Genomic DNA, 14664 nt, shown 5'->3' with positions numbered 1-14664 from the left:
TTATTATACATATATTACATAGATATAGATTTTAAAAACGAAAGACAATAAATAACGGCACTTGGCAAAAATTGGATTTTTAACAGTATCGACAATTTATTTTATGATTAATAGATTTTTTTATAAGGGTACTATTTTAGTTTATTTTTGTAGAGGTAAATCGAAAAGTATAAAAATTTTAAATTTGTCTATTAATTATTCACACAAAAAGCACTAAATAGTCATTTATGTAATTTATAAACAATTAACCAATTTATTTAACCACAACATTATTTAAGGTTTTAAGGTGAATACATTATAGTAACACGTTTTGTAGTATGAATGAGAAGTATCAATGAAATACGATTATTAGCATTAACAACCTTGGTTATAGATGAAATTAACATTATAAAGGTACCGAATTATTACGGTTTTTGTTTACAATTACAAGACAATTAATAAAGGTTTTTTGACTAAATCATGAAAAATTGATTCACCCAGAGGCGTAGCTACCGCCGTATCAATTATATTGGGGGGCACTGGGGCCCCGGCATTCAGGGGCCCCAGCGCAACAGGTCGAAACAAAATTCCATTTAAAAAAATTCCCTATTAAAACGCTTTGAAACAGTGTATATTGTTTGGATATCGACATTTTGGTTTAATGGATTCTTTATCTATATATAAATTATATTTATCTATTTTCTATTCTCTGCCGCTCGCCGTTATTCCATAACAACAGAGCTTTTTTGTTTTCAAGGTAGCTTTCATTGTCCATTCACTGTTGGCTGTGTGTGAGACATTGTATAATGTATAATGCCAAATTGAAATTTTTGTAATTGCTTTACCTTTGAATATTTGAAACAGTGTGTATTGTTTGGGTATATTTTCGTTTTCGTGTAATCTGTTCTTTATCTATAAATTGTATTTACATATGTATATCTATTTACCGATCACTCATCGTTATACCATAAGAGCAAAACTTCTTTGTTTAAGTTCATTCAAAATGTCCATTCGCCCTTGGCTTAAAAAAACTGAATATGTTTTCAAACAATAAGTCTCAACTCTCAACAATTCAAATATATTTTTCGACTTTGGTTTATTATTAGAGTTTATTAGGATTATTATTATCTATATTTGGGTGTTATACACAGAACTTATTAGTTCCTAATGTTGTATTATGTAATTTGCAATTTATTTAAATGTTGCTATATATTTATGTAATTTCAGTAAACTGTGTTTGTTATTGTTTTTTTTCGACTCTTTGTAAGCTTTGTCCATAAAATTGTGAAATCTTCAGTGACAATGGGTCTATTGAATAAAAAGAAGTATTTGCTTTTACTTACAAGTATTTACTTAATACTAATTGAATAAAGTCATTTCTTTAATGCTTTATTCAATTAATATTAAGTAAATACTTAAATACGAGGAAGTAAAAGCAAATACTTATTTTTATTCAATAGACCCATTAAAGCATTATTTTATTCTATTTTATAGAAGCGTTTTTGCTTTTTTTGTTGAACATTTTTTTAGAGCTATCCCATATCAGTCGTGGAAAAGGGCCACAAACGCAACAAACTATGATATGGGGGCCCTGTGGGGCTAGCTACTCCACTGGATTCGCCTGTTTGTCTATCATAACATAACATAACCTGATTAGCTAGGTTGTTAGCACTACCTATTCATGGTATAGTAGCTGTCAATTAGTAAAAATGACATATTAAGAAGGCCAAAAAAAAGGCCATTGCGTTAAGAATCAAGCAATGAACAATAATGAACATACTGAAACGGCTGAACGAAAAGTGAACCTACCATATGGTATTAAAATGAACTTAAAGAAAACCAAATTCATGGTCATTACAAAACGTCCAAAAGACAACGAGACACTCCATATTAATAATATCCAGATAGAAAGGGTAGACAAATACAAATAGGATCTAGGAACCTTGGTTAGTCAAAACGCAGAACAAACGCAAGAGATTAAAAGCCGTATAGACATAGCAACGGTAAAATTTGTAAAAATGAAATATCTACTATGACAAAAATTGACGATGCTTGATGAAAAGTTTGATTAACCCAAGTGATTTAAGTCTACTTGACTGTCTGGAAGAGTTTTTATCAATTTTTTTCTTACCTGCTCGTGAGAATCCAACTATTCTCAAATTGAGGCACACACCAGTTTGACTGTGGAAAACAAATAATACGATAATAAATAAATGACCATTTCAAAAGATTACAAGTTGGTAAAATTATTTGTTTATATACTTATCATGAGGTATTTGTTAATAACAAATTTGGGTAATGCCAGTTTTAGGCCTGGATCCCGCGTACCAAAAAAAAGTTGAGTAATAGCATCCTGAAAATTTGTTAACGGCTTAACAGTGTCTAGTCGGACAAACTTTGATGTATGGTAACACTGGGGAAGTTTTAATTGTGGAACGTGTCATCCTGACAAGTTTATGATTGTGAAAACTAGCAGGTTATTTTTAAGTTTATTCAATAGCAAACTTTATATAATATACGAAAAAATGTTTGTCTGACAAATATGTTGGTCATTTTAATAAGTCCGAGACGTAGAACATGTTAAATGACAGAAATTATATTGGTTGTAAATATCAGTCTCATTTTTTGCATGAGAGTTTAATGAAAGGGTAACAAATCAACTGAAAGTTCTGTCCGACAAAATACATGGGACGTTTTCGTAGTCTGACGTTCCAAAGATTTAGCCTGTTCTACAATTAAAACTTCCCTTGTTCCAGTGTTCCCATACATCGTGTGTCCGACTATACACCGTTAAGCTATTAACAAATTTTCACCTTGCTATTAATCAACTTTTTTTTGGTACGCGGGATCCAGGCCTGTTTGTTTTTCCATCGTAAACAAGATAATGTTTCACCTTGTTGGCATATATTTTTCTTTTATCAAACAAGGGGAAATCAAACTATATATACATATATTATATTATTATTATTATTTAATTAAATATTATATTTATATTAATTCTTGTACATATAGATAATAAATGGGAATTTCAAGAGATTAAAAGTTGCTAAAAATGTCTTTTAAATACTTATCATGTTAGGTATTTGCTAATAACAAATTTTGGTAATTCCAGTTTGTATTTCCACCATAAACACAGATAATGTTTTTGCTTATTATTGGCATATATTTTTTTCTTATCAGGCAAAGGAAAAATAAACAATACACTCCAATACAGAGAATAAAAACGCTGGACGGAAGGGCCGCCCGAGAACTTTATCGTACCGATCTATTATCGTTATCGTACTAGATACTGGCATTCTATAAAAATAACAAAGTTACTCGTTATTTTGATATTTTAGAAACACCTTGTATACTTGAAAATATTTTATGGTTCTACGCATCATTAATTCCTGCATTTGAGAAAATGTTCCATGCCATGTTTCGGGGACACACTATAGATGTATAGATTATTGCATAAATCAATAGAATATTATAGTGATACTTTCATTTCAAATTAGTTCATTTTTCTGAGAAATTAATAGTTTACAATATCTGCATTTCATTATATTTCTATTAAACCAGTCAATGCGCGAGATTAAGAACAAGATATTACATCCGAATTCTATCCTACTGCATGGATTTTAATGAAATTTTGGGAGTAGCCCAATCTCCTAATTCAAAGTCTATCCTATATACTATGGCGCAGGGGTGGAACATGTTTATTTTAGAATTACATGGAGAAAAAGAAAAATTTTTAAGAAAATTTAAAAATGGATTCTATAATTTGATCACATTTTTTACAAAAACCATTCATTTTAAACCCGTTCAACTTTTTGAAAGTAGAAATAACACTTTATTAAAAGGTATTGCAGAAGAAAAACAAAGCATTTAAATTCTGTTGGATGAGGGGTTAAATGTATGTACTTCTTATTTTTCCTTAAAGTACATTAGTCATATATTTTTTTGCACCATATCTCGCTTAGTTTCAATGTAATCGACATTTAACGGTGCTCGTTTTAAAGGCCTTTTCAAACACTACAAAAGGCGTTGGTAGCATTATACACCTAAAACCTACCGTTCCTCTGTTATTTCAAGTTGAATACACCAATATGAGCATGCACCAAAAAACAAACTCTTTTCACCTACCATATCTCTTATTGTATTATAAATAGAACATTTACGAAGGAACGAATCTCTTTGTTATTTATAATCTAAAAAACGTTTGATATAGTGTTTTTAGTTCGATGCATAGTTTTTAAGGTATTCACAAAGAACCGTCCGAAAAGGTATCATTTTTCAATGAAAATGGCCAATTTTCAATTACGCATAACTCAAAAAGTATTGAAATCTCAAAAAAAAAGTATAGACCAGTTTTTGCCTAGAAATAGGTTGTCTAGCCACTTCCGTGCTTATTTTGACCAACAAATTTTCCACCCCCTTGAAGGGTTGTGAACCGCCCCAAGATAAAAAGCGCCATAGTATATAGGGTAGATTTTGTTTCTTGAGCTATTCCCTACTTACTGTGAAAATATCAAGTACATCGATGTAGTAGGATGGAATTCGGAGCCAAATACCCTCATTGACTGCCCTATAATAATGCTCTGCTATGATCGCCTGAGAGAGGACACACACAAGATTATAGCAAAATTTCTATTTCTTTTCGAGTTTTTGAGCTACAGCAACGAGTTTTATGTCATTGGAAAGGTAATTTTGCATTCTTTCAAAATATGTAAAAATATACAGGGCATATCTAAAAAAATTAAGATTTTTTTTCATTTCCGGTTCAACCGGAAGCCATATTTTGGGTAAAATTTTTTGTGATAATAGATAAAGTACCATATATGTCTGCAAAATTTCAAATTTTAGTTTCTATTACAAAGGAAGTTACGGGCACTCGAATATTTTTTTATAAAAAATTCATAACTCCCCTCCTATGGGGAGTTAAGAAATCTGACTAATGTCATTCAATTTACCGATAGGATATCAAAAATATATCAAAAAATAAACAAATTCCTTGGAGCCATTTTTGAGAGAATCTAGTTCAAAGTTATGTCAAATTTTGACCCCTTAGATATAGGCAACCCATAATTTTTTCTGAAAAACGATAATATTCTTCTTATAGCCCCATCTTTAGGCTATATAACGACTTTTTCAAATTAAACTTATCTTAAACAAGTTTTTAGACAGGTAGGGAAATGTGTCGGGTGGGCGGTCGGCCATGTTGGCCGTCATTTTGAATTTGGAAATGTCAAATTCCGTATTTCTATATAACTGTCGATGAGCTAACTTTAAGTTAACTTTCATTCGTTTCGGTCAAAATTTGCAAAAATGGGCCCTAAATAACCCCCCTATTTCGGCCCCCCTTTGAGAGTTTTTTTATGTCCCTATTTTACTGCTCTCTAGACCACGTTCACATGACAAGAGCTTAACGCTAGTTATCAATATGCGCGTTAAACGCCTGTCATGTGAACGTGGTCTTACATTATAGTTACACGATTTACATAAGCGACAATAGGGCTTTTCATTCACAGTCATTTGTTTCGAGCTTCTGTCATGTGTCACATAATATTAATATATCTACGTCATACGTTATTGGTAATAACAATGATAGAAACCAAAGACGTATGGCGTAGATATATTAATATTATGTGACACATGACAGAAGCTCGAAACAAATGACAATCGATGAAAAGCCCTATTATGTGACGTGGAGTCTGGGGTATGATGAACAACCATAAGGGCACGTTCACATGACAGGGGTTTAATGCGAGTATTGGCAACGCTCGTTTACAACTACATATGGTTGGTACTGGTCAGAGCTTAAGTTGACATTGCTGCAAAATTACAAAAAAATTTATAAATTCATTTTAAATCAAATATCGACACCCCCATCGAACAAGGTTGTAATTCAGTTTTAGCTATTTTACAGGAGAGGCAAAAAACGAAAACATGACTTTTTAAAAATTTGTAGCGAAATTATTAGACTCTTTTACACTAATGTGATATGATATTTATATCATAATAAGGGATTACTGTGAGATGTATGTTTTGTAATTTTAATAACTATTGAAAATCTTGAGTTTGATGGAGATACAACCTTGAGATTAAACATGAGTATTCGTAGAAAAAGGTTGTAAGTCGCCTAACAACCATTTTACACTCTCTGTGTTAATTATTTTTCCCGTTTAACTATTAAAAGGTTGTATGTTTTGAGTTATTTGCAATATAGCTAGGAGAAAATGAATTTTTATGGGATATTTAAACAAAATATCAACTAACAGTTTTCACAATTTTAATTGGAAATTATAAATTTTACAATAACAATAATATTCTATCACTATGAAAAAATCATGGTATAAAATATCTCAAATTTATCGCATTTTTATTGCATATCTGTAAATATTTAATTCTATACCATTTTACTTGATTACTTTAGTTTTTTACTATTAATATCTACTTCAAAATTAACATATGTGTACTTAAATAGGTTAAAATTTAGAATTTGGTTCTGATTTAATTCAGTTACGGATTTAGGCTTGCCTGATGCTTTGGCACATCGTATCATGGTTATCCATTGGTCTGGAGCATATACGACTTAATGTTTTTTCCGTTTTTCTAAAGAGCATGCATTGAATCACCCTCGTTTTGTGAATGTGCTATTTCGAAAAATACATGTGTAATGTTAATATTACACTGTTTCACTATATAGAAGTATTTAGCAAAAACTATTCTATATTTATTTTGTCCACCGCAACTATCAAAATGGAAAAAAGTCCTTAAATCCTTTTTTTATTTTCATTTCGATAAATTGACTTATAAGATACACCATATGTTTAAATACTTTATAAATTAAACATACGTGCAACAAAGTTGTAACTCATTTAACAACCTTGTTAATCGTCAAGTATAAAGAAAGTAAATATTTAACATAGAGAATATCCAGTGTTACTGCCCTTTTCACGCTAAAATGGCACACGTAAGTTAAAATACAACTGTTTTCAATGGAGTATTAGCCAAACTATTGAGAATTAAACTATGTCGTTTATATTGACATGTGCGCAATTTTTTGCTGAATTCGCCTGTGTTGAAATCTGAAAATAGATGTAACTTGAGTTACAACCTTGTTCGATGGGGGTGTCGATATATCACATAATTATTGCAGAAGTGGATTGTACAATAAAATAAATTAATATTCAATGTAAATAAATAAAAACATTAGAAACAGAAAACAAGAATTAAGTAATAATGTTACTTTAAAGAAATTATAAAAATAATAATTTATATACCTAATAAAACAAATTCTTATAGTAAATAATAAAAATAAAAGCGTGAATACCGCAACTGTCAAATAAGTGTTACCAATTTATGCCAAAATGCCACCTTAGTTCAATCAGTTAAAGTGTGACCCGGAAAAATGTGCTTCATAAAAAACTTTATAATTCATTTATTCAAATTAAATGTAAGTTTGGTGTATTTATTTCAGTATATATTAATAAAAATCTTCAAAATATTACTTCCACGCGGATGTAATAAAATATTGGATGTAATTCCAGTGTACTTTGCTAAATGATTCTAAAAAGGAACGTACCTACGACTTAAATATTTTGTGTTGGTATCACTTGACGTCACTTGCTATGATGCGGATGACGTGCAACGGTATTTATACGAGACGAACCATACATTATATTATTATAAGACCGTACACATGGTAACGCGCGTTAACATGTGTACGACCTTAATAAAATTTGTGCCAAAATGCATGGTAAGCGCCTACCATGTGAACGTGTCGTAATTCATAATTAGAGCCAATCTGACTAATTAAACGAAAAAAAAACTTTTCGTCGAACATTTTATGAAGGCATTGGGTCAAAATTTTAACCAAATCTTATGAAAAAATAATTTACAAACACTAGAAATCACATATAAAGAAGAAATTACCTTTTGTTACTAAAATTTACAGCTTACCAAGTTATTTTACGTGTAGATAAAGGAAGATTAATTATTTTATACACCAAAGTTACTCATTATGTGCCATTGGTAATATTAAAACCGTCTTTTATACAGGGTGAGTCATGAGGAACTGTACATACTCCTACCTCGTATAGAGGCTCCTATGGGGAATAACAAATGACCATTAAAAAGTGTCTGCTCCCATTGTTTAATAATATACAGGGCGAGTTTCGCATTTTGACAGAAATTTGTATTCGTCATCATTTTTGAACGGTCAGATCGATGTGTCTCTTATTTTGGTCAATCGTTACACTATTACCACCTAATCAACTGAATTATTCAAACTAGAAAAAAAATCAGGTCCGGCTTTCAAAAATTAGTTCGTTTTGGTCTTAGAAAAAAGTTCACCCTGTATACGCTTTTTGAAAACTCTAATATGAATTTTACAAATTAGATAAATAGGCAATTAAAATGGCATATTTATATTTTTCCCCACACGATTACTTAATTTTTTATAAAAAAATCAAATTTGACTATAAATTAAAAGTTTGGTAAAGTGAACCATAGATTTCAAAAAATTAACTTTTATTACAAAAATTATTTATTTTTAACAAATATTTAATTTATGTTACCACCCAATCAACTGATTTATTCAAACTAGAAAAAAATCAGGTCCGGCTTTAAAAAAATAGTTCGTTTGAGTTTTTGAAAAGATTTCACCCTGTATACGCTTTTTGAAAACGCTAAAATTAATTTTACAAATTAGACAAACATGCAATTAAAATGGCATATTTATTTTTTCCCCACACCATTACTTAATTTTTTATAAAAAAAAATCAAATTTAACTATGAATAATTAAAAGTTTCGTAAAATGAACCATAGATTTAAAAAAATTATCTTTTATTACAAAAATTCATTTTTTTTTTAACAAATATTTAATTTATGTTACCACCCAATCAACTGATTTATTCAAACTAGAAAAAAATCAGGCCCGGATTTAAAAAATTAGTTCGTTTTGGTCATAGAAAAAATTTCACCCTGTATACGATTTTTGAAAACTCTAATATGAATTTTACAAATTAGACAAATAGGCAATTAAAATGGCATATTTATTTTTTCCCCACACGATTACTTAATTTTTTATTAAAAAATCAAATTTGTCAAAATCGGAATTTTAACATAAAAATGAAAAAAAAAATGAGATCACGGTTTAACTCGCTACAACTCTGTTCCATTTTAATATTTTTTTTTTCTGAAATTTTTACAGCACATATCTCTTACCATTGTGAAGACTATGAAAATTGTTTAGACTTTCAGTCTTCTTCTCGAAAAAGTTATGAATTTTAAAAAATAATAGGTGCAGATTCGTGAATTGCGAAGTTAAATCGCAAAAATTAAGTGAAAAAATTTAAAATTTATCTATTTGATCACGTCTATGTTAAACTAGAGTCCAAAGAGAAGTGTTATGGGAGTTTTAGATCTAAACGTGTTATAGAAAAAAAAAATGGTGAAACTTTTAATTTTAAGAAAAACGTTGTTTAATTTTTTTTGTGTTTATGGTAAAATTGCGATTTTGACAAATTTGATTTTTTAATAAAAAATTAAGTAATCGTGTGGGGAAAAAAATAAATATGACATTTTAATTGCGTATTTGTCTAATTTTTAAAATTCATATTAGAGTTTTCAAAAAGCGTATACAGGGTGAAATTTTTTCAAGACCCAAACGAACTAATTTTTTAAAGCCGGACCTGATTTTTTCTAGTTTGAATAAATCAGTTGATTGAGTGGTAACATAAATTAAATATTTGTTTAAAAAAAATTAATTTTTGTAATAAAAGTTATTTTTTTTAAATCTATGGTTCACTTTACCAAACTTTTAATTCATAGTCAAATTTGATTATTTTATAAAAAATTAAGTAATCGTGTGGGGAAAAATATAAATATGCCATTTTAATTGCCTATTTGTCTAATTTGTAAAATTCATATTAGAGTTTTCAAAAAGCGTATACAGGGTGAAATTGTTTCTAAGACCCAAACGAACTATTTTTTAAAGCCGGACCTGATTTTTTTCTAGTTTGAATATTTCAGTTGATTAGGTGGTAATAGTGTAACGATTGACCAAAATAAGAGACACATCGATCTGACCGTTCAAAAATTATGACGAATACAAATTTCTGTCAAAATGCGGATCTCGCCCTGTATATTATTAAATAATGGGAGCAGACACTTTTTAATGGTCATTTGTTATTCTCTACAGGGGTCTCTATACGAGGTAGGAGTATGTACAGTTCCTCATGACTCACCCTGTATACTGAAATCATAAATTTCTCAAAAGAATAGGTAGTAAAAATTTATACATTTTTTTAATAGCAATTGGTAGTAAAAAATTATAAATTTGTTAATAGTACATTTAAGATGATTATAGAATAGTCCACGTCACCCGTTACGTTCATAATAATATAAAACGTCATCAATTACGGCTAATAATCTAATAAATATTATCTAAGAAACCATTTATAGTACGAGATCTCACTGCAAAATAACTACGTTTGTAACTTAGTTCAGCGATGGGCAAAGTACGACCCGCGAAAGTATTTAATCAGGTACGCCGAGGGCCCATAGACATGGATAGTATACGTAATATAACTTTAACACAAATTGCATTTTTTTCTATAATTCTGGCCCTCCTATAGAATTTCTTGAACTCTGTCCCCCCATTAAAAAAGTTTGTCCACCACTGACTTAGTTAATTAAAATCACATTTTTATATAAATTTAAGAATAGGAAAATACATTGATAACAGGTTGCCAGTTAAAAAGTTGCCGCAAATAGTTTTAATTAAAATAATGGTAATTCATTTTTGAAAAAAAAAAGAATGTGTGTGTACTTTGTACGCACATAAGAAGTTATTCTTCTATTAAATAATTTCAACGAAGTAAATATACTAAGTAATACTAAGTAAAAAACAACTAAGTAAAAATAACGGGTTATTTGTATTTTATTTAAATATTAAACTAACTTTTTTATCTACCACTTTCAAAAAATTTTTATTAAAACAACCAAAGATTAAAAAAAATATGAATCGTCCAGGATTGGAACCCGCGACCTTCCGATCTCTGATCCAACGCTCTACCAACTACGCCAGCGGGCTTCTTGTAAGTGACACGTAAGTTTCGGATATAATTACACAACACGGTGACATAAAAATGTTATACCTACATAATATTTTATTATTTTACTACAGAGGAAGACAAATCCAAAAATTATAATAAATAATACATTTACTAAAAACACTAATATAAATTCTTTTAATTACTTATTTGCGCTGATACAGATACATACATACCTATCTTGAAAGATTAGCAATGAAGTACATACTGTCTGTGTGCGCATGCGCGCAGATTTATGAAATTTTACTCTCAATCGCGCCTAAAGAAGAATAACTTCAAAAATGGCATTCATTAATACGTAGGTGCATGTTTTTTATTTATATCAAATTAAAGCTATTTTTTTTGATAGGATAATGTGGTTGCCTAATAAAGGTTGTCTGCGAAAAAATGGCTGCAGATTAGTGTTTCCAGAGCTGTTAAAAATGAGAAGCATGAGATATAAAATGAAAGAGAGCTAGTGCGCAATGCCACTGGTTTGATAAGATGACTGCTTTAATTACTCGCATTTCGCCATCAAATCTTGTCAAGCTTGTCAAATCAGTGGTATTGCGCGCTAGCTCTCTTTCACTTTATATGATACCTCACGTTTTTAACAGCTGGTAACCCTAATATGCGGCCATTTTTTCATAGGCAACTTTATATCATCGCGATCGTATTAAAAAAAAGAATCTTTAATTTTTTGATAAATATACTTAAAACATTACCAACTCACGATCGAATTTTTTTTTTCAAAAATGAATTACTATGAATTTAATTAAAACTATTTGCAGCCACTTTTTGATTGACAACCTGTTATCAATGTAATCTCCTATTCTTAAATTTATTATATATAAAAATATGATTTTAGTTATGAATGTAGTGATTTTGCAGTGAGATCTTAGACTATTATGAACTTGGAATTGCATATGTAAATGTTATACCAGTCAGGCTGGAATAAACAATAGATAATACGCACCTTACTTTGAATAATTAATAATAATTATAAATGATGAAAAAGTGTTTTACGCTATTTTTCCTGTTACCAAGTGTGGCGTCAACGTCAAGTTCAAGGAAAATTGTATTTGGATTAGTTTTGATCTCTTAAGCGTCGTTTAAACACAACGACAAGTCACAGCAACTAGTTGTGATGACAAGTTGAAACGCTGTTTAGACGCTGCGATTCAATGCGATACCACCTTCAACCCAACTCCAACTTTGATAAGTTGTGCGATGCACCGTTTACACACAATGATAAGTTGCAACAACTCGATTGACCTTGATAAGTTGTTTGATTTATCGCTGTGTTTAAACGATCCTTTATACGGACTTGGAATTCAAATAAATGAACCTGCCGTCCAGCATACAGTATACAGGATGGTAGTAATGAGCACAATTATTTATATTCTATCATAACGATAACAAATCATTAATATGCGCTAAAATATTATGTCGACAACAAAAATTATGTCATCTTCATAGAAGAGCTCAAAAAACTGAGAATGAAAGACTATCTAAATTATGATATCGATGGGATCATTATATTTTATTTAGGAATTTGTGAAATTGAAATATATGGATGAATCGTGGTTGAATGAGTGTTATAAAAAATCAAAGGTATGGAAAGACTTAATATTAAAAGTTCACGACAGATTTTTAATGAACGACTTTAAACCGGCCTAAAATCACTTTCGAGTAAAGGGGGACGTCTCAACATTATGCACATAAAGCCGGGATCCGATGGAGTGTAGAGTGGCATCTTTACTAGTTTACGTCGGCAAAAAGAAACATAAAACATATAATCGTGAAAAGAAAAGAGAGCACGTTATTGTGAAATTAATAAATAGTTACTTTTTGATTGTGAAATTCAATCGGACCATTCCGGAGCAGCTTGTTACCTTGAGTATCGAGGATACACCACCAGTGTTGGCGGTGGAAATTTTAGTAAGTTAGTTCATTCATACAATGATAAAAGTCCCAACACAACGTCGTTAGACTACTCCATAGTAAAATTACCATGGCATTGACCGTACCAGTCCCTAGCCGAGTTGGAAAGGTCTGTATCAGTTTCTGACTTCATTTGAACCGTGTTAATTTACCGACAAACACTAAATTAGAAAGCTTGTATGTACTAGCCCAAGGATTGTAAATCACAATCACAAATTTTGAGGGAAATAAAGCTATTTAGCCTTGCGTTGAATCTGTGCCTTCGAGCAATTAGTGTATCAGTGTTTTAAGTTTTTAACGAACGGATAGACAAGAGGTCATAAAGGCTGAACAAGAAGGATCAGGACAATATTACCCTTACATGGAACAAGGAATGACCTAAGATGGAAAGGTCCAATCGTTTACATTTGCGATACAATGGTCACTTGCGCAAGTCGAAAGAGATGTGGGAATGATTCGTAAGGGACCGTTTTCACGCTACGTTTTCTTGTACGTTTTGTGGGCCATACAAAAAAGTACGACAAAACGTACGTTTTGTCAATAAGCCGATTTATTTTTGAGATTCGACAAGACGTACGTTTTGCTGTTTTCACGCTATGTCTTATTGTACGTTTTGTGTGATAGGACAAATCCTATACATTTTTCGATTCGACAAAACGTACATTTTGCTGTTTACAGGCCACATTTTATTGTATCCCTATCACACAAAACGTACAATAAGACGTAGCGTGAAAACGAGCCTAAAGGCCCGTTTTCACACTACGTTTTCTTGTACGTTTCGTGGGTCATACAAAACGTACGTTTTGTCAAAATGCGGACTTAATTTTTTCGATTCGACAAGACTTACGTTTTGCTGTTTTCACGCTACGTCTTATTGTACGTTTTGTGTAATAGGACAAATCCTATACATTTTTCGATTCGACAAAACGTACGTTTTACTGTTTACACGTCACATTTTATTGTTTAGGATTTGTCCGATCACACAAAACGTACAATAAGACGTTGCGTGAAACAGAGCCTTAAAGGGTACTCTTATTGAACGTTTTGTGTGTCATACAAAACATACGACAAAACGTACGTTTTGTCCAGTGTATAATGTGGCGTGTAAACAGCAACACGTACGTCTTGTCGAATCGAAAAATGTATAGGATTTGTCCTGTCACACAAAACGTACAATAAGACGTAACGTGAAAACAGCAAAACGTACGTTTTGTCGAATCGAAAAAATTAAATCCGTTTATTGACAAAACGTACGATTTGTATGACACACAAAACGTACAATAAGACGTAGCGTCGTAAAAACGATCCTTTAAGGCTCGTTTTCACGCAACGTCTTATTGTACGTTTTGTGTGATAGGACAAATCCTATACAATAAAATGCGACGTGTAAACAGCAAAACGTACGTTTTGTCGAATCGAAAAATGTATAGGATTTGTCCTATTACACAAAACGTACAATAAGACGTAGCGTGAAAACGTGCCTTTAAGGTTGGGCTCATGTTGCAATAAAAAGTGGAAAATGAATAGGCAAAAGGTTTGAACAGCTATCGTTAGAAACGACTGGTTAATACTCTTACCGATAATTAATAGCACACGTGATTTAAAAGAAAACCAACGGGGACTTTTAAAATCTACACGCAAAAAAATAAACGCTACAGTTTA

General features: G+C 30.9%; 1 protein-coding gene across 3 annotated transcripts in view; it reads right to left on the bottom strand.

The window, feature by feature from the left end:
* Positions 1-14664, bottom strand: part of LOC126892332 (proton-coupled amino acid transporter-like protein pathetic) — a 193401-nt gene that overhangs the window by 124651 nt on the left and 54086 nt on the right. Inside the window, exon 1 of one of the 3 annotated variants that reach the window (XM_050661840.1) lies at positions 2111-2155. The exons of the other annotated variants lie outside the window; for them this stretch is intronic. The gene's annotated coding sequence lies outside the window, so the exon portion shown is untranslated. Of the gene's footprint in view, positions 1-2110; positions 2156-14664 lie in introns of those variants that run through there. 3 annotated transcript variants of the gene reach the window in all.

The sequence above is a fragment of the Diabrotica virgifera genome, chromosome 9 (assembly GCF_917563875.1).
Source record: "Diabrotica virgifera virgifera chromosome 9, PGI_DIABVI_V3a".
In the NCBI taxonomy this organism is placed as follows: Eukaryota; Metazoa; Arthropoda; class Insecta; order Coleoptera; family Chrysomelidae; genus Diabrotica; species Diabrotica virgifera.
This window is presented reverse-complemented; position numbering and strand designations above follow the sequence as displayed.